The 21,546-nt window shown below is 44.5% G+C and overlaps 1 protein-coding gene across 1 annotated transcript in view; it reads left to right on the forward strand.

Moving 5' to 3' along the window:
* Positions 1-3,757: 3,757 nt before the first annotated feature.
* LOC149308761 (neurite extension and migration factor-like) overlaps positions 3,758-21,546 on the forward strand; it is a 179,081-nt gene continuing 161,292 nt past the window's right edge. Inside the window, exon 1 of the mRNA XM_089536417.1 lies at positions 3,758-3,891. The gene's annotated coding sequence lies outside the window, so the exon portion shown is untranslated. The remainder of the gene's footprint in view (positions 3,892-21,546) is intronic.

Consider the following 21,546-nt stretch of genomic DNA (forward strand, 5'->3'; position numbering starts at 1 on the left):
TGCCGGAGCTTCGAAAGCTCGCAATGAGTCTATTGCGCATTTTTGGTTTCCGATAAAGGTATCACCGTTTGGTGGGTTTTTGTTTGGATTTGTACATAATTCGGGTCACTTTGGAGTGTTTGCTGAATATGACACTCTTCGATTGGCATGTTTGTCTGTATCTTTCTTTGTGGAATGATGGATGTGTTTCCAGATTGCAATAGCGGCCTTTTAAAATGATCCGCAAAGCTTAAATTTTTGCAGGCTGAACTCTAAACTATCTGACCGGATGGCCTTTATTTCCACCGTCCGACTTGCGCCAATGAAGCCCTGACCTTCTTACCTGCGTCGACGTGAAGCTTGCCTTTCATCTCTTCCTTGAGTAATTTCCCCCTCTCCTCCCTCCTATGCCTTTCAAATAATATCATTATAATCGTATCATCAATTTGCGGTTCCTGATTTTCAAGAGGTCCCTAATTTGGTTTCAAATCCATCTCCGCAATGATCCTGGTGTCCCTCCTGATTTGGGGAGGTGGGCTAATGGCTTTTCATTCGCAGAACCCTATTCATCTGAATTAAACACATCAAGGAACGCTGCAGCTGTGTTTACTATGGGCTTTGTCTCCTGTAACTGCTAAAACAACATTTCTTAAAATGATGTTTATTTTATTTGGTTGGAGTTGTTGTGGGCCTTCGTATAGTTTCCATGTTATGACAACTCTAAGGCAACCCTATAATGTGGTTTCCTTGGCAAGGAAGGAGTTTGTCATTGCCTTGAAGCTGAGAGGTTGTGTCTTGCCCAAAGTTGTCATCCGATGGGTTTCCTAGGCTAAGCAGGGATTCGAACCCAGAGTCTTTGTCTGGCGCTCGAACTCCTACTTTGCACCAGGTCTCCTTTGTTGGATTAGTTTTACCTCCTCCTCCTCCTCCTCCTCCTCCTCCTCCTCCTTCTCTCAAACCCAAAAACCTTCCTTTCATTCACGATGTTATTGGATTTTGGCCATTTTGATTCATTTAGCTGCATTTGTTGGTTTTTAATACTGTTTATAGCCTCCAGGCAATTTGAAATAAATACTATTATGAAATAATAGGTTATTATTCGTATCTACCTATCTCTATATTTGTAACACCTGCAAACTCAAAAAAGGAGGATGCCAGGCAGGATAGGGATATTTAATTATTTAATAATTGCAAGCCGCTCAGATAAATACCGTAAATAAATAAATATAGGTCCAAAACACACTGCCGAAATAATCCAGTTTGAGACCGCTTTAACTGCCCTGGCCAGGGAACCCTGGGAATGATAATAATAATAATAGTAATAATAATAATAATGTTTATGTTTATTTGCACAATCTAAAACCACAAACAAGATGATGAAATTAATAAAATATCACTATAACCAAGTTAAAACAACACTATAAATGAACACAAATAACACGTCGTGGAATAGAGTGTTGTATATACAGTCCCTCTTATTACAGAATTGTAGCTTATTGTGGCTTATTGAGCTCTCTAAACGTCTCACAAAACTACAGTTCCCAGGATTCCCAGCATTCAGCGTGTTTTGGACCTTAGTATTTATATACCCTTATTGTATTTGCCGGGTTTTAAAAGCGGCGTTGAAAATCCATGTCACGCAGGATTTGACAATCGGGAGGCAGCTAGTAATAAGTGTGTTTTCCACCTAAATACCCGACGAACGTATTGATTTCCGTGAAGCCAGCCATGTGTGCCTCTCTGCCAAATTAACATACCCACAAACTCCTGTGTTTCTAGGAAGGGTATCCCCTTCCTATAATGAATTAGGATGCCCCCCAAAACGTGGGCTTGCGTTTGGGCTTCTTTCCAACCCTCAAACGGGGGGCTTTCCTTATCCGAAGAGACACCTGGCAGCCCTGCAATCTGACATGTTTTTGGAATGAGTTTCCTTTTTAACAAGCTTTAAAAAAGGAAACATGGGACAGAAGCAATTCAACAAAGTGTGTAAGACACAAAGACTCTGTATGAAAAGTCAGGCTAGTCCAAAGGTCTGCATTTCGACATGTGCAAAAGCAAAAGCTGGACAGATAGGAAAGACGATGGCAGGAAACCAGCCCATTTTGGAAGCACTGAGCATGAAAGCGATGTCCTCCCAGTTGCCAGGAATGGGCGCAAGAGCTGGGCGACGCAAGAAGCCGAGAAGAAGAAAACCAAGGGTCTTGAGATGCGCCCAGGAAGCCATGGATGATGGCCAAGAAGAGAAACAAGTGGCTCTTAAAACAAAGCCAGAGATCTCTGTGACAAAACTGAGGCTGTCATACTTTGGACAGTGAAGAGGATAGGAAGACAACCAGTGCATTGAAGACGTTGCCTTGGAGAAGAGTACTGAGGGTCCCAAAAAGACAAACCAATGGGCCCTGGAGCCAGAAACTAAACTAGAAATCTCCCTGGAAGCCAAGATAGCGAAGGCTGTCGCACTTTGGACACATCAAGAGAAGGAAGGAGCCACTGGGAAAGAGACGGAGGGAAGGCGGAAGAGATGACGAAGATGGCGGATGGACCCTGGGAAGGAGGCCATGCGCATGCCTTTGCAGGGACTGCGCAGAGCAGGCATGGAGAGGCCACGAATGGACTAGAAAGGAGCCCTGAAGAGTCAAGATCCGCAACTGAGTTCTGAAGGGAGCATTGTGTTCCCCGTCGCCATGAGATGCTTCGCAGGGAAAGAAGACGGGAGGAAGAGCAGTTCATTTGAGGGTAGTCTGTGTTGCTGGAGAAGAGTCCCATGGAGGGAGAAAAGGACAAAGGAGGGGCTCCTGGAGCAGGTCCAGCCAGAAGCCTCCCCTGGAGCCAAGAGGACTGGAGTAAGGCTGTGGTGCTTTGGCCACATCATGAAAAGGCAAGAAGGTAGAAGGCTGTGTTGCAGATGGGTAGAGCATGACAGAGTCACAGTGACCCAGGCCATGCAGGAACTCTCCATCGAAGCCCCTCCATGGAGAGAAGGCCACCCAGCCCCTGCTGGGAGACAGCCTGCCACGGGGGAGGCCCTGCCCTTCTCCCCTGGAAGAAGAGCTGCTTCTCTAGTCTTTCAGGGGATCTCTTTCGAGGACCAGGCCCTTGCTCGCCTCAGGCCTTCAGCCGCGGGAGCGCGCGCAGGAGACACACGCTCGAGGCCTGCTGTCCCTCGTCGGGGGCGCGCCCCGCGCTCGCGGCGCCTCTTCACAGCAGACTAGGCAGCTGGCGCCCTGAGAGCGAGTGCGCATGCGCGACTCCTGTGTCTGTCTGTGAGAGAGAGAGAGAGAGAGAGAGTCTGAGGGAGCGAGGGAGGGAGCGTGCCTTTGGCTGCTGTGCTTCTTCTTTTCGGCTCCCTCCTCCTCCTCCTCCTCCTCCGAGCAGTACCCCCCCCAAGCATCACAAAGCCCCCCCAATGAAGGGATGAATGGAGGCCCTCTCCCTCTGGGGATGCCCCTCTCCTCAGCGGGGGCTGCCAGGCGCCTAGCCCTGCTCCTGCTCCTGCTCCTGCTCCCCTGGCGCCCTTTCCCTCCGCCTCTCCGCCGGGGAGCCGGCAGCCAGGGCCGGGAGGACGGCGATGGCGATGGCGATGGCGGCGGAGGCGGGGGTTGTGAGGGGGAGGCAGGCCTAGAGAGGCAGGCGGCGGCGGCATCGGCGGCCATGGCTGAGGAGGAGGCTCCTGGGGGCGCGAAAGCGGCAGCGGCCCAGAAGAGAGCGGACTGAGGCGCCCTCCGCCTCCTCCTCCTCCTCCTCTTCCTCCGCATGAGCCCCGCCTTCCCCCAGAAGGAGAAGAGGGAGGCGGCGCCGTCCTGGTCCTGGTCGCGGCCGCGGCTCTTCCACCTGCCGCCCCTCATGGAGCCCTGAGCCCAGGAAGGCAAGAAGGAGCAGCGCCGGCCCCCGCAAGGCCTCCTCCGCCTCCAGGTAAGCCTTCCTGGCTCCAGCACACAAGGCCGCCTCCTTGCAGCAATGGCTGGGATGCCTTTGTGCCGAAGCCCTCTCGGCGGACGCCCCGCTTCCCTCGGCGGCGGCGGCAGCAGCAGCCCTGGAGGCTGGCGGGGCTCTGCCGGGAGCCCCTTCCTCCCTGGCCCCACTCCTTCCTCCCTCGGAAGAGCAAGCAGCAGGCCCCGAGGGAGGAGGAGGAGGAGGAAAGGGACAGCAGCCCAGAATGGGAAGGAAGGGCCTCAGGAGAAGGAGAAGGGGCAAGGGAACCCCTCCTTTAGGCATCGAGAGAGAGGTCTGTGTGTGTGAGTTCCTGTATACACAACCAGGGATGCTTATAGATTCTGTTGATACTGCGTACACCTTGGTTGGAATTGTATACACACACACAGAGAGAGAGAGACATGTGTGTAGGCATACACACACACACACACACACACACAATCAACATTTGGATTGCTTCTAGCCCAAAGCCTTTGCATTAAACTCTACCCAAATAGCAATGAAAGGTATGAGCGTTGGCTGCCAGATATCCACACACCGACAGCTCTGTGTCTATCCATGCCTATAGACACAAGTCACATCTTTGATGGCTTTGGCCGTATAGATATAGATATATAGATATCTCTCTCACACACAGACAAGACAAAAATGTGGATTGCTTTTGGCCAAAGGCCTTTGCATCAAGCTATAGCCAAACAGCCATACAATCTATGAACCTCAATTGTTACATATCTCTCTATATATAAGTGTGTGAAATTGTGTATGTGTATACATATATGTGTGTGTGTGTGTGTGTGTTTATATTGTGTATTTGTTGGAATTCCAAAATCTCAGCCTCTGCTTTGTTGAAAATGTGGAAGATTTTTCTCCTCTGCTGCTGTTTTTTCTCTTCCTTTCTTCCTCTTCCTTCCTCCCAGCTTTCTTTCCTTCCTCCCTTTTTTCTCCCCCTCCTCCTTTCTCTCTCTCTCTCTCTCTCTCTCTCTCCTCTCTTTCTCTGGAATGCAAAGGCCAGGGGTTATCATAATTAATTAGCAGCTATTTTAATCATGTCTGGACCCCCGGGAGAGGAGGAAGGAGAGGAAGAAGGAGAAGAGGAAGGAGAAGAAAAGGGGAGCAAAGGGATGGGGCTTCATTTCTTCTTCTCCTTCTCCTTCTCCTTCCTTTCCTTTCCTCCTATAGCAAGGCTGTGGCTTGCAGGAAAGAGTGAATGGAGGCTTCCAAGGAGGCTCTCCTTTCTCTCTGGAGGCAGGTGCATGGCATCATCACTTGGGGCTGGTTTTGGGGGGAAGGAAGCCAGGCCCCAAATCCTCCAGGGTTCCTTCCCACCTCCATTTACCTTCTTTTCAACCCTCCTTTTTCTTTGCTTTAAGTTGTGTTCAAAGGGAAATATTGATCCTCTTGGATTTTATCATTGCAGGTTTTTAAGGTTGACTCCAGGAATGGAAAGGCCCTTGTTGGTGTTTCTTAAGTGTCTGGGTGGCTAGTTGTATTGTTTCTGGCTTTGGTCGCCACAGAGAAGCAGGGATGGATGGATGGATGGGAAAGAGGCCTCCCCATGCTCCCATGTTGCTTTCCTTTATGTCTTGCATCCTGTGCTATTGAGAGCTATTGAGAACAGATCATCTTTGAAGGCTTGAAACAATGGTTGGCTGGTGGCTTGGTCAAGACATGGTCCAACCCCCCCCCCCTCCTCCCCTCTATTGAAGTTAAGTATTGGCGAATTTCAGTCCATATTGCAACCTACTAGTTGAATACAACTGGCTGGTCCTCTGGAAAGGATTCTCTGGTTCTCTGGAAAGTGAATAGCAATATCATTTACCTTTGGTCCCGTAAGCAACTGGAAACTGGGCTTTGAACACATTTGCATCCTTGCCTTCCATTTGGCTTCCTCCCATTGAAACTGACTGTTCAGGCAGTTTTTAAATCACACATTTTAAACATGAATTTTATATTTAATTATTGTCCTATATGTACGGTATAACATACATATTGCATAGAGATGGAGCTTAATAGGTGCCTTTTATGTAAAGATTGGGTTTTCACTGTGTTGTAACCTGCCTCGAGCCGCAAGGAGAGACGGGTAAGAAATAGCATTATTATTACTGTTATTATTATTATTATTATTATTATCCGCATCCACAAATGACTTCTGTAGGTCTGTCCCTGGGTTTTCCATTCCACCAAATGCCTCTGAGGAAGGAGGCTCAAGTCTCTGGAAGCTCATGCTAGCAACCTCTTTTCTTTCATTGAGGTCCGAAACACACTGCAGAAACAATCCAGTTTGAGACCGCTTTAACTGCCCTGGCTCAATGCTAAGGAATCCTGGGAACTGTAGTTTTGGGGGACATTGAGCCTTCTCTATCTGGTGCCACAATAAACTACAGTTCCCAGGGTCCCCTTGCATTGAGCCAGGGCAGCTAAAGTGGTCTCAAACTGGATTGTTTCTGCTGTGTGTTTTGGACCCTAGTCTCAAAGGTGCTGCAAGATCTTTTTGGGTACTGATTTTCCGTACTAACATGGCTGTATGTTTGGTTTTTCCTCCATGGGGCTGTTGATAAAAATAACACAAAACATTGGTTTATTAAGTGCAGGATGTCGATTAAAGAGGGTTTACACTGAGCCAGTTTTGAAGGGATGCCTGGTGTGCAAAAAGGCCCACTCACATTGGTTTTTGCCATTTAGGTTTGCTGAGAATCCAGTGGTCCCTCCCCATTCATGGGGTTAGGGATGAAGGACCTCCATGAATATGAAAACCCCAAAATAAAAGGCCAACTATTCTTTTTACCTAAGAGAATGCCTCCCTAGAATCTCCAGGTCTTTCAGTGCAACTCTATGGTCAATGTCTGCCAGATGTTGATCATAGAATCATCCTGGAGGACCTACAAATGCCCAGAGAGGTATTTTCTCCATGACCTTATAGGTTCTCTAGCACAACTCTATGGTCAACTTCTTGCAGAGTGGTGCTGGAGGACCCTGAGAGTCCTAGAGAGGACATATTGATCAAAACCACCAATAATCAACCCTGCAAAAGTCAAAGCCGAAAATGTGGAAGGATGACTGTAATTGCATACGGTTGCATTGCTCAAAGGAGTATGTATATGGATAGGGGGGAATTATTGCAGGGTGGTATTAAAACACCCCACCGGTTTGGATGCCATTTGTATCTATAGTACACTTTACCCTTTCCTTTACCCTCCTCACTTGCTTTCCTCTACAGCAGAGATTCCAAAACTCTGGTCCTCCAGATGTTTCAGACTTCACCTCCCAGAAGCCTCATTCATCTTGGCCAACAGCCAGGGATTCTGGGAGCTGGAGTCCAAAACACCTGGAAGGCTAGAGTTTGGGAATCGCTGCCCAATAACCATATTTACTTCCTAGCTATTGACAGTATGATACCTGGGAAACATGGTTCTGTGCTGGGAAGTAGATTTTACATAATACGTGTGTGTGTGTGTGTGTGTGTGTGTGTGCAAGTGTCAGATATAATGTGAGCATCCTACTTTATTTAGATTTCATAGCCTATTTCACCCAAAGGACGTGAGGTAGAAGACATGTGTGAAAGACATACCAGTAAGACATCGCCTCTTGTAGCAGCGAGTGCCATCTGCCTGTTTTTCATCAGAAGTTCATAAACTATTTGATTGTGCTCCGGGAAAGTTGTTCAGCTGTTGTTGCCAATGGTGTGCAGGTGATATTTCATATTTTGCTTTAAAACGTTGCTCATAGAATTGGAAGAGAATGCAAGGGCCCTCCAGTCCAACCCTTTCCATGCAGGAACTCACAATCAAGTAGGCCTACGACTTCTAAAAAAGTAAGGTAGCACTTGCAATACACACAAACACACACACACACATGCACACCTTTTTGGGCTACAATTCTCCATGTCCCATGCCAACATCACACAGGACTGGTCATAAATGGTGTGTCTTGGACTTTTGATTTTTAAGGCTCCAGTTTGATTTCTAAGACCACTCCTCTCCCCCGCTGTGGTCCAAAACACACTGCAGTAATAATCCAATTTGAGACTGCTTTAACTGCCCTGGCTCAGTGCTAGGGGACCCTGGAAACTGTAGTTTATTGTGGCACCAGATAGAGAAGGCTAAATGTCTCACAAAACTACAGTTCCCAGAATTCTCTAGCATTAAGCCAAGACAGTTAATGTGGTCTCAAACTGGATTATGTGTGCAGTGTGCTTTGGACCTGTGGCATCAGAGTAGTCAAACCAATGGCAGCTGGAGAGGTTGTGATGGTTGTGTGTGCAAAAAGACATGCCCTGGCAGGTCAACCAATGGCACGGCAGGCAAAGGGAGTGTGGATGATGGAGGTTGTAGTCTAGGTTTTGAGGCTTGTGCCGTCTTTCTTTATACGGACTGTGTATGTGGCATTTCTACACATACTATGTGTGCAAAAGTGTGGGGTGATATTGGCACTGGGGCAGAGAGCCTCTGTTTCTCCCTTTCTGCTACTTGCATGTAGCTGGGAACATTACAGGAGGCAGCAACCACCAAAGAACTGAATTTGACAAAGGAACAGACTGGTTAAGTAGTCAACAATTATGTAAGCGCATGAGTAGGGTTTGACATCCTTCATGTCTGTTAAATCAACCTGTTCAGTGAATAAATCTGCTATGCACCAGCGCTTTGTTTCGTTTTCTTGGAGAGAATAAACTTGCACACTTGAAACCTCTCTTTCTTAATGGCATCAATGTTGTATAGCTGAAATCCTTCTTTTGGGAATAGAAATGTCGCCCTGATGGCGTTCCGTATATCTTTGGCGATTGGAGAAGGAGAGATCAGATGCCTATTCAAAACGTTTGCAGAGAAATGTGTTTGGGGATTCATGGTGACAATTCTCACTGATCCATGCCTTGGTTATTGGCTTTGAAAATGGCAGTTGGCGGCCATATAACGCAACATATATTTTGGGCGCTTTGCTTGGAGGGACAGTTCCTGGGAATCATTCTCCTCAAAGCTTTAACTAAGAATAGTGGATATGATAATGGTCTCCCTCCACCTCTCAGGGTGCATCTACACGGTCGAAATAATGCAGTTTGACATCCCTTTAGCTGCCATGGCTCCATCCTACAGAACCCTGGGATTTGAAGTTTTGTGAGGCACCTGCACTCTGTCAGAGAAAGGTAAAATCCTTGCAAAGTTACAAATCCTAGGACTCCATAGGAGGGAGCTATGGCACTTCAAGTGGTGTCAACCTGCATTATTTCTATAATGTAAATGCAGTTGGCGGCCAATATTTCTTCTTGCCTGTTCTGTTCAAGTCTACTCCTTCTAAGCCTCTTCTAGGCCTACTTTCTGATCTCTTCTGGCAGAGCATTTTTGTTTGTTTGTTCTAGAGCTGAAAGGAGTGAGGAGGAAGAAGACCTCTGGATGATTTGCAGTAGCTTGGCAAGGATTTCTGACTCTCAGATGTTCACAAATAGCAGCAACAAAGCGAAACCCCCAGCTGTAAATTGTACGGTTGGAAGGAAAGAAACTTCAGATAGCCAGGAGTGGACTGTGGAAAGACTGGGAGCCTTGTTCAGTTCTGATACTCAGCAAATCCCTGGGTTCAGTAGCTTTAAAATACATCCTTTTCCACCACCATCTTTTGGATGATTTTTAAGGTTCAACCAACAAACCAAAGGAAGCAGGCCCCCAAAGCCTGAAGGTTCCCTGTATCTAACTTAAAACACTCCATCACAGCATTGTGCCCAACATGCTCTCGAGCTTCATTTTGCTTACCTTCCCCAAAGCAGGTCAGTTAAAAACGTTATCAGATGGATTTTCTTTTAAAATCGACAGAAAAATTGCAAATCATCTGCATAGAGACTGTTTTCTTGGGACTTAAATGTTGCTTTTATTTCTCTGAGTAAGCTGCACTTATCTCTACAGCCCCCTTCTTAAAATGACCTAAATATTGCACCTGAAAAGGAGAGGACAATAGGAATTATTGATCCAAAACACAACTGTGGAAATAACCCAGTTTGAGACTGGCTCAATCCTAGGGAATCCTGGGTACTGTAGTTTTGGCAGACATCTAGAGAGCACTGGTGCCACGATAAACCACAATAAACTGGATGATTTTTTCAGTGTGTCCTTAGTTTTCACATCTCTGGAGAATATAATAGATCCCTCTTAATGATCAAACCCCATATTTGTGAAATAACCTGTATCATCTCTCTTCCTTAACCAGAGGTGCCATGGCTGTATTCTTTCCTAGAATCTGGCTGAGCATAATCTGATCAATCGGCTTCTCATACCTTTTTTCAAAACCACTCTAAGGCTCCCCGAAATCCACCAGAGTCTTCCTTTCTATTGTCAGTGTGGGAGTTTGGGTCTCTGCTTTAGGTAGCAGTGGCTTCAAGCTTTGAAATGAGAGCGTGTGAAGCAATCAGAATGCCATTGCTGATTAGTAATTGCAATTTGCAGCCCATTCATGGCTTTAGACAATAATGCTAAAGGAATAGTTGAGAAATAGTTCATTCTCGTGGGGGACCTGTTTTCATCTGGAAGCTAACCATGTGTGCAGTGCCAGGTTTTGTATTTGATTTTATTTCTCCGAGAAAGGGTTTTGCATCCACAATGCAGTCAGATTTTCAAAAGGTACTCATCGCTGCCTGTTTACTCAAGGTGAGGATTTAGGGATAGATGCTGCAGATTTTTTCAAAAACTGAAACAAAGCAAAACAAAACAAAACCTCATCCCATTTATGTCTGCCAAGCTTCCTAACGCCCTTCTCTTTAGGCTTCTTTTGTGCTTGGTAAATGTAGCTGTCTTTTATCCGTATGGCTGCCAAATACACTGAGATCTTGCCCAAAAGAGTCTCTTTGGACACCGTACCATCTAGAGACTCTGCAAACCTTTGGACACGGCGGAGAATGGCTTTATCAACTCCATTGTCCTAACTTTTTGTCCACCGGTTCTCTTGTCCATTCTCCACTAGGGAAATCCAAAGACCTGTAGGACAGTCAGACATTGTATGGATGGATTAGTTGCATGGGATGCAAAACGAAACACCTGCAAATGCCTCAGCCCACATGATGTGCCAGACCAATTTACGCAGGGACTCCTCTGTGTGATGGGTTGCATCAAATCCATCTTTTAGGGTGAGGAACCACTGGTTGGCCCATCTAAAGAAGGGTTTATTGTGGTGTTGGATCCAGGAGTGGTTTCCCTTCTCCCAGCATCCCTCTGCTTTGCTTGTGCTGCCTAGGGTTGAAGGGAGTTGTAGCCTGTAGGCCTTTGCTCATCTCTGACCTATACTGATTCCTAGAGGATTTGACATCTGTGAGTGCATCAGGAAAGTTGAAGATGATGAAGGTGGGAACTTGAATAAGGAGAGAAACACAGCTCAGCTCCTTTATTAAACATTGCCAGGGATGGATGAAGTTGTGGTGCCAGCCAGCTTGCCCAAATGATCAGGGATTTTGGGAGCTAAAGTCTAAAATGCCTGGAGGACCCAAGGTTGAGAACCTCTGCTCCAGATGCTGCTGGCCTGCAAGTCCCATCTTCTCTAGGGTTACCAAGGGTGATGGAAGAGGAGTATTGAAGGTGTAGTCCATCAACACCTGGAGGACCTGATGGGCTCTGCCTGGTTTAAATGATGATTGAAAGAAGCTGAGCTCAAACTGTGATTCAAATGAGAAGCAGATACTTCCCTCCTTTTTCTTGTGGAAGTGTCAGAAACAGAGCAGACAGGACATAGGCCTGAGACTTTGGTGAATGTATTCTTGCAAAATGCTAAACTCTTCTTTTAATGTTCAGACTGGGTCAGTGTCTTTCATAGCAGTGAGGTTCTGAGGCACTCAGATTTCTTCATTTTACAGCTGGGAAAACCACTTCCTTTGGGATATTGACTAAGGGGGCAGTTCCCTGCGGCTGAATAACAAGATGGACTATCCTTAGAAGAGCACAGAGCAAATGCAGCAGTTCTGAAGAAGCTAATTTCTTCACGTTTCAAGGTGTCAGGAATGGATTGTTGCATTAGATATTCACAATTTAGGAAAATATTCTGCAGAGAATGTGTTACAGCATCAATTTCACGCCTGCTGGAATTGTTTTCTTTGCTGATATCCTGACAGATAGACAGGTACTGTTTAAATGCTCTTATACTTTTTTGTGGAGAGCCGGAAGGGGATGACCCTGGACTATGGAGCAATTTAATGTTTGACAAAGAAGCGTTGAGGGAGGATTTCGTGATGAACAGGTCGGCCTATGTAATAGAACATGGAATGGTTTGGAAAACAACAACCCACCCTTATGCTCTGTGTTAACATTCGTAGCAGATTAAAAGACAAAATGGCTGCTTGCCATGGTTTGAAGACCTCCAAAAAGTGGAGACTCTTGAATTCATGGGTGTGTCATTTAATGTGTCGTACTGCATCCAGATCTGTTCCTTCCTTTCATGTTCCCCTTTCAGTGCACACCTGTTGTGTACTTTCAGTTTGTAACACACAGAGAGATAGACACATGCACAGACGGTCGGTCAATTGACCTGGAGTCTGGTTCATTGCCCACTTCAATCTCAGCTGAATTCCCCACCAGCACCAAACTCAAACAGTCCCATCTGTCTTCAGGCCCTGTGTGGTGACATTTTAAAGAAAGACTGGAAGTTTGAGACTTTTTGTTTAATTACATAAATAAATGAGCTTAGAAGAGTACTTATCCACTCTAGATAGCTAACATGTAATGTTAGCCTTCTGTCATTACATGAACTCAGCAAACCTAGAAGAAGAGAGAAAGGGTTCAGGATGAGAAAGAGAAAGCAACGGGGGAAAGAGAAAAGCGAAAGCGAGAGACATATTCGAAGACGGAGTTTCACAATTTAATTTTGCCTCTGAAATTGGGGGATAAACAGCTAAACATATTTTGTGTGCGCACACATACCTGCCTTAAAAGCCACCTGTTGACTTTCATAGGGGTTTCTTACACAAGGAATACACCATTATAACCAGTGTAAAAGGACCAAAATGCATTGTAGCCAGCGGGATAGTAATATAACCTATTGGTTACTCTTATTCAACGTAAGTAATCAACATCAGAGCTAATATCACAAAGCCTGGGCTTCATTCATATATAAATATTAATTTGATAATAAAGTGTGTGGAGTGTGTGTGAAGGATGTGGCCTTTGAATGAATATAGTATTATTTGATGAAGGATTGTTTTGACATTAAAGTCAGCTAATTTTTAATCTATTTGACCTGAAAAGTGGTCCCAAGATGCACAGGAACGGTAGACCCTTAAATAGTTGAAGAGACATTTCATATGTGAAAGTCACAATTTCAGAGCTTGGTAGGCCTGAGTGTCTTTGCATCCTCTTCCCATTCTCTGAACTGGACCCAGTTCTCTCTCTCTCTGCCTCTTAGCCTCCTTTTGTCCCTCTTCTCTTCTCCTTCCTCGAGGCTTTGTCCCTGTCCTTCATCCCTTGGCTCACTGACCTTCCTGAAGTGTTCCCATGACATACTGATGGGCCCTTGTGCACCCCTGGCATTTCCCCGCTTTGAAGATTTGGCTAGTAATCCTGCGTCTTAAGATACTCACTGTTAGAGTGCCCTAATGTTTCAGGGCACTTCTTAGCTGTCAACAGCAATTACTGTGTTATTTAGTAGGGACCAGAGTCTTAAAGGCTTTTTATGGGTCAAATTTCCTTTTAGCTGTCTTTGCTTCTGCTGCTTTGTCCTTTTAGAGGGAAACAAGTGGGACTTGCAGCAAAATGTTGCAGTGTCCTGCCTGCCAGATAGCTATGATTCCCCCTCCCCAGGATATTCAGTTCTGTTTTCCCATCTCCCTGCCATCCTCTATTCTGTTCTCTTTCCCTGTCCCCTGAAGGGATTGCCACCCTTATTGGATCCTTTTGGGGGGGAATGCCCCCTCCCCTTTGTAAAGTTTCTTTTGTATTCCAGTAAATCTTGGGGATTCTCTGAACTTCTGCTATGTGGATAATGCCATTTATTCTACATTTGGAGAATGTGTTTATATAGCTGTAATGGCAGGATCTTAGTCCAGTTGTGACACCTATATAATAAATACTGCAATTGAAAGAGCTGTAGCTGGCCTTCATATTTTACAGCAACCTGTACAAAATTTGGGTCCTCCAAATGTATTAGATTGAATCCCATACCCATCTAAGTCAGCATGGCCACCTAGCAGGCTGGTTGAGAGCGATAGAAGTTGATGTCTACTATGCTTGGTGGGCCTTAGTATATTTGGAGAGCGCCATGTAACACCTTTGCCATGGTTCAGAGGTTTCCTTCTGCGTTGGATAGCTTTTCCATTTGCCAACCATTTGTTTTGTGCTTGCAAGCTGCACTAGATTTTGCTGTTGCGAAAGTCCTTCTTGTAAAGTAATGTAGTAGTAGGTCCTGGAAGCCTGAAGTCTGCCTCCACGGTTTCTCTGGCCCTAAAGGGCTGGCTTTGCAAAGCTTATCATGTATGTGTGAGCATGGGCATTGCATCCTTGGATTACAGGAAAGAGAACCATTTAACAGTACAGTCCAAACAGTGTTTGAAAGCCTTTTCCATGCCCTTAAGAATTCACCTGTGGGATAATGTTTTTTTCACCCTTGGAGTCTGACAGAAGTTGCTTTTTATGGACTACAAATTAAAGTATCTCCAAGCCAGTATGGTAATGTGAATCATGGATCACACTTTGGTTAAAGGTTACAGCAATTCCTGGGGATGAATGGAGCTGCCTTTGGAAGATGGAGATGGCCTTTGGGCTGGTAGCCAGCCATCCTTACTCTAATTTTTCACTTTATTTAAATGGGCCCAGACCAGACTACAAGAGAAGCTGCCCTGGATCCAAGCAAAGGGTCACTTGGCCAGTCATTCTGGCCTATTTCTTACAAATGCTCCTGAGAAGTGGGATGTGAAGGCCACACGTTCTCTCTTGGCTATTTCTTCTCCTCGCCCCTTCCCTGCGAAAGAAAGTTGAGCTAGTCACTGGCTTCCTAACAGGAGGATTCCTTGCACCATTAAAAGGGCTGCATCAAGCCACTTTGGTACCTGGGAGAAGGATAAGATGGTGCCTCTGTGCTTTCTGTGTAAAAAATGGCAACCGGTCTGGCTGTGAATTTTTCATCCACGCTGGCGACCGGACAGTGCCTTCTGCCACATCTGTCCTCAGGACAGAAAGCCAGCATAGCCATGATAGGGCCATTTCTGAATGGACCAAGGCTCCTCCATACCTTTATCTACCTTCCTTTTAAATCCATCTGCGCTTGGACTCAGCCATGACTTCCAAGGCATCTTGGGCATTATTCCCTGGTCTTGGTCCTCATTAGGTTTGTGTGAAGCTGGAGGTACGTTTACTGCCTTAAGGATATGTGAAAAATGGAAGCCTTTTTAAAACCACCCTATTTCTTCCCCCCTTTCAAGCCTCTGGACGATCTCTCACAAGTGTCCTTCTGTTTTGGATTCTTAGTGACTTCCTGGCAGCTGCAGACCCTGGAAAACTTGGCAGAAATGTTGTGTCTTGTGCAGCTTACAAGGGGAAGGACGTGTCTTTGATGGGAAGAAAGTAGAGACCTTGTGAGAAGCTTATTTATTGGCATTACTTTTTTTATTAATCACATCAATGTCTAGTGGCAGGAGAAGAGCCCAGAGAAAGAATATTAAACCTTCAGAAGTTTTCTCTTCTTTCCAGAGCTTGCATTTTTCATAAGTAACTTGTGAGCCTTGAAGCTGGCAAAGCCTTTTAAATGTCTTCAGAAGTGCCACTGAAGCTTTTTTATATTATTTTTTAGAAAAGGTTTAGCTTTAAAAAAAAAGCTGTGCTTAGTTTCATAAATCAAAAAAAGGTCATCTTTAATGCCTCATTACGGCAGTCTTGCGCATATTTAGTCAAATGGCTGTGCTTCCTTCCAGGTAAGAGCTCAATCCTAATAGACCAGGGCATCAGCCAAGATGTTGTTGAATCGAACCCAAACCTGTCCCAACTTGGGGCTGTTGGAAATTACTTAACACTGCTCAAACCATGGTCTAACTTTGTGTTGTTCACAACCTGTGGCTGTGTTTCTAGGACAGGTGAGGTTTGGATCTGGTGTAACTCAGTTCCTCCCTTATGTCACTCTTTTTCTACCCTTCTTTTCAGTTTCTTTTGCTGGCAGGTTCTAGATCCCACTTTAACTGACATGGCACCATCCTGATGGACTCTGGTACATTTCCCTGAATTATATCTTTTTAGCAGTTTGGCAGAGAACCCGAACTCCCTCCCAAAACTACAAATGCCAGAGTTCCATAGGATGGATCTGCAGCAGTTAAAGTGGGAGCAAAAGGCTATAATTTTGCAATCAGGATACTCCTGAGAAGCTGAGAAGTTCTGCATCTGTTGGCAGATCTCTTGACCTCAGCTACCAGAAGGACTTCCTACTGGTTGGAAAGGCTTACTGTATATACTCAACTATAAGTCAACCTCATGTATAAGTCGAGGGCAAGTTTTGGGGCCAAAATTACAGACTTTGCTGTGACCCATGGGTAAGTTGAGGGTAAATCTTAGGGGCATATAGCAGAGGACCTAAAGGATGAAGCAAAGCAAAACAATGTCAAAAAACATACAAAATTCGATCAAACATAACTCTTTGTGCCTACTCTTAAGGCTGGATGGACAAGAGAGTAGAGGGGCTCAGTGCTTCCAGGACAGATTATACTCTTGCTTTTCACCATGTGATGGTTCCTTCTTTTAAATAAGAGTTAAGATACAGTACTTACATTGACCCATGGACAAGTCGACTCAGGTTTTTGGGGCCAATTTTATTTCTAGATGTATACATGAGTATATACAATAGTCCTAACTCCCTACAGCTAATGATCTTTGAGTTAGGATTGTACTGCCCTTTATGTTAGGGTTACCTTTCATGATTTTCGCAGCCTAGGACTCTCATGTAGGAACAACCTTTTCCTCTGACTCAAGGGTTTCATTTGCGTTTGTGGATGAACTGCGGCAGATGAATAATCAGGTGGAGCATTATTCACATCTCTTCTCACACACCTCAGACGCACTGCTTTTCTAGCAAGTCTGTTGGCTTATTTGGCTGCAAGTCATCACTTGCTGAGCAAGCAAGTGTTGAGAAATGGCCTCACGTACATGCGTGTGCGAGCCGGCCCACATGATGTGCGGCATCCCATTAGCTCTTATTGGATTGCCTTAGTAGTACAGTAATGTTGATTTCCCATGAGTGGCAAGTGTGTAGTTAATGTTAGCCTGAAACAGGATACTAATGCCTAAGCATGGTTGGTTATCATTTGAATGTAATGAATCCTGGTGCTCTTTGAGGGGAAGATCTTTGTGATGTACTGTATGTAACCCATTGGATTGTGTATTTTATGTGTCGAATTGTGTGGACCACATCATCCAGAATCTGGATCATACAAGTATGGTCTTGCAACGAAATGGTATAGTACCTTGTGCTTATATTCAGGCTTCCCCCTCTTCTTTCCGTTCTCCATTTCATGTTGCTTTCTCTCTTTGTCTCAACCAAATGCCAATCTGTCTGTTTTGTGCTTGCGGAATATACTCAGTCTGCACCCTGTTGGGTTTTCTGATCCATTTGGGGTTTCTTCCGCTTGTCCCTGCAATTTTAGGCTGTTGGATTGCTAGTCGGTGTGGATGTGGTGCTGAACGGAGGCACCTACATTAAATTTTTGGTTCTTCCCGTGAAGCTTATATAGGCAGCTATCCCTTTTGACCCTGTGGCTATTTTAAAACAACTTCTCGGTGCCAACCGTTGCGTGACCAATCCAGATAATCCCTAATAGTTCTGTATAACCTTTTTACTTCTGTCACTCTTCCTCCATTTTCCTTCTTCAGTGCCACATTCCATTCCCTTTCCTCCTCAAACTTATTTTTTTGTCTCAGTCTCTCAAACTTGTTTGTCACTGACTTAACATTGGGTTGTTGTTTTGGGTTTCCCCTTGTTTAAGGTTGCGTCCTTAAGGTTTTTCATCACCCTACGGGCATCAGAATTACTCTGAGTCTGCTTACATATCCCAGTACTGTGCCTGGGTGAGGCAGGGTTGGAGACCTTTGTGTGGATACAGGAAGCTTGGATCAACAAGATAATAACAATTATTATTTTTATTTTATTTTCTTATATTTCGCCTTTCTCCCAGTATAGGGACTCAAGGTATACTGGGACAAAATGGTAAACTAGTATGAGAAATGTTTGTTTGTGAAATGTGCCCTCCTAACCAGGGACACTTTGTAGAGATAGGATGCTGTGTGATTATCCTATGGAAAAGTACATATGCATGAATGTCAGTTTCTTTCCTTTGTCAGTCTTTTGGATCATGAGACCACTGATACTTATTCGCTGCCACTAATAAAACTACGAATTCTCCTTCCCCCTTGCGTGGACATTGGTTTACTCGCACCCGGGCAACGAACTCGTATTTTTATGGATACCAATCATTAGAAGGAACATTCCCAGCTATGATCTTGTAGCCTGTGACATTCGGAGCTATGGAGTCAGAGTTGAAGCAATTTTGGGTGGAGTTAGTAGAAATGTACCAACTCTGACTTGGGTTTCAAAGTTAAAACTTATAATATTATAACAATTCATGGTAAATATGTTATTGTATATTTTATTCTTAATCAAATAACTATTTTTGATGTTCTGTCTGCATGGTGGTGATGAACCGCCTTGTGCAACCATTTTGCTCCATTCAATTCGTTGTTATTAATTGGTAGAAATTTGACATTTATGAAGGAGTTGGAGTTAGAGGTTCGGCATGCCGACTTCTCATTTCTGCTGACAGTGACTGAGTTGATGCGATGGTGCACAATATTCATGAATATTCTGAGTGTTCAAGCTGAATTAAAAAATTGGAATGGAGGAATAAGCTAGAAGAAAACCTGCTGCTTAGCTTCTGTAATGGAAGGGAAAGCGATCAGTTTGTCTGAGATGTTAAAATGCATAGAGTTTTGTGAGATTATGGACAGTGAACCAGGAATTCTTAGGACTGCTGTGATAGACCTTACTAAAAGCCTACATTTTTACACATTAGAGATTAATTTTCTAGGCATGGGTTGTACAGTCATGTAATCTTGTGACCTGGCAACCCTCCTAAGGAATAGGCAGTGTTTTGCTTTTTGATTCGAGATAAGAGGCTAACTTTTGGGCTGCTGGCTCCTTTGCTGTTTTGTTGCTGGGGAAAGCTACCTTTTTAGTTAGCCAGGAACTAGTTAATTCAGGATCTTGGATCTTGTGACTATTAATACACCTAAAACATCAAATGTTTAACTGTGTGAAGGGAATGAAAAACAGCCCACACAGTCAACCCAGTCAAGCATGACAATATGGAATAAAACTCATTAACTTGAAAGGGTGTGTGTGTGTGTGTGTGTGTGTGTGAGAGAGTGAGACATGCAAACTCAAACGCATACACACAACACACAGGCAAAAACTTTGTGCCTTTATAAAACGGGCGGTAGGAAGAGTTTTTCTAGCCATCAAGGCACACAATAATAATGATAATGATAATGATAATAATAATAATAATAATAATATCCCTTCATTCCATTATCTTCCACGCTGCTTGTTTTTGTTGTTGTTTGTATAGGTTGTCTAAATCAATGCGGGTCCCTTCTAGTGTTTCTGACTACAAGTCACATTAACCACAACCAGCCTAACAGATGAGCATCAATGAATGGGAGTTGCAGTCCAACAGAGACCATCAAGTTGGGGAGACTGTAGTGGGATTATAGTTTCATAGTAGTGTTTTCTAGTGAAGATAACAAATTGGTTGTCCCCAGAGCATGGTTTTGTTTGGACTACAAGTCCCAGCGTCTATGCTGTCGATGGGATTTCTCTGGCTAACCCACACGGACTTTCAAACAAACAAACAAACAAACAAACCCTTCTTACTTGGACAGTATTTTTGCCTGGAGCCACAGACCTAACTTTCCCCGGCTCTGCGAAGCACACAGGTCCTGTTTGAATCTTGCCAGCGTGGCATATAAAGTAAGAGGATTCCCACGCCCCTCCAGTCACTTGAGAAACGCTATCTCCGTCAGTAATCTAGAAACCATCAGGTCTGTTAGTTCCCAAGCTAAAAATGAAATAGGTGTAAAGGGATATATGTGTAATATACGTTTATGTAAGTGGAGCATCACTTCCAGTGTTCCTCTAGGAAACGGAGGTAAAACTCAGCAACAGCAGGAGGTGGGTTTAAAAGAGAAGTACATGCAACTCCTAGTTGAACAACGCATATATATACACACACATACAGAGAGAGAGAGTTACACACACACACACTTAACATATTTTGGAGATATTGCTGGTATTCATTCTAAGAAAAACCCCTCTCTAAAAAGAGTTATGCTAAAGGCTTGTTTAAAAGAAATAAGTCAGTACCTAAACAACTGACACTTCCGACTCTTCAGCCCGAGGTCTAACTTTTGCCGTCCATCCCACTCAGTGTAAGAAACTGCCAAGGAATGGTCCACAAAGTGCCCCCAAATAGTTGAGTAGGGAAGAGATAGTGTTTTGGGGAATGAGGAAAACCCCAGTCTGCACTTTGCAGCAAGAAGCGGCAGAGGAAGTCTTCAAACTTCACTGGCTTACAGTCAGAATAAGCGTTGTTGTTGCTGTTGTTGTTGTTGTTGTGTTGTTTCTGACTTATGGCGACCCTAAAGCGGTGCTATCATGGGGTTTTCTTGGCAAGATTTGTTCAGAGAAGGTTTGCCATTGGCTGTGCAAAAAGATCTTGATTTGTAGTAAGGCAGTCATAGACTCATATCTAACCCCAACCTGGCAGGTTCCACTTGTGTTGCCCTATAGATCCCATAACCCAACCAGTTTGGTGGAAGCTCTGTCCTGGGGATGATGGGGGTTACAGTCTAATGGAGTCTGAGATGAAGTGCTATAGTATGCTGCTGTGAAACAGCTGTGGCTTCTCTATGGCCCTAAAGGTAGACAACAGTAACTGGAAGCTGTCCTTGGTGCTGATCAGACACATATCTATTTTATGAGGCAGAGAGCAGAAGAACATGCAGTATTGATAAAATTGGGGATTGGTTTCAGACACAATGTGTGAGGTTGATAGAAACCGAATTGGGTGTCACTCGTTTCTTGTTTCTCTCCTTCACACAAAGGAGCCTTGATTTTGTGGGTGGTAGAAGGTTTGGATGAAAATTCTTGACTCACATTTTATTTCACAGCTAGGTTCAATATTTTTCAAAGCAGATGATAAACAGAAATAGATGTTTTGGTCTGTTAGGAAAAAAATCCAAGTAGGAATAGGAAAAAAATATCAGTGGCTTAGCCAGCCGTTCTTGCCCTCTGCTTGTGCGGAGCCCTGTAAATTGAACTGCAATGTGATTGAAAAGCTAGTCTGCTAATCCTAAAGTATTTCATTGATCAAGTCTTTATGATCATCACATTTGAACCTTGTTGGGAGGCTGATCAATTCACTTCTGTTGATTGATCAAACTTGGATCCAAAGGTGTAAGATTCCCCAAGATGTTATGAAGTGTATCTGAACAATTATAAATAATGCTCAAGTGGGATTTTGGTTGTTCTTTATTTCTAATATCTGAGTTGGGAAACTGATGTGATGAAAGGCAACCGTCTTTAAGGCTGCAAAACCAAATGTGAGGTGTCCTTGTAAAACTGTGCAATGCCCACCACTTTGGGATA

The sequence above is a fragment of the Sceloporus occidentalis genome, unplaced genomic scaffold, assembly GCF_023333645.1.
Source record: "Sceloporus occidentalis isolate IW3139 unplaced genomic scaffold, rSceOcc1.0.p SCAF_8, whole genome shotgun sequence".
Classification (NCBI taxonomy): Eukaryota; Metazoa; Chordata; class Lepidosauria; order Squamata; family Phrynosomatidae; genus Sceloporus; species Sceloporus occidentalis.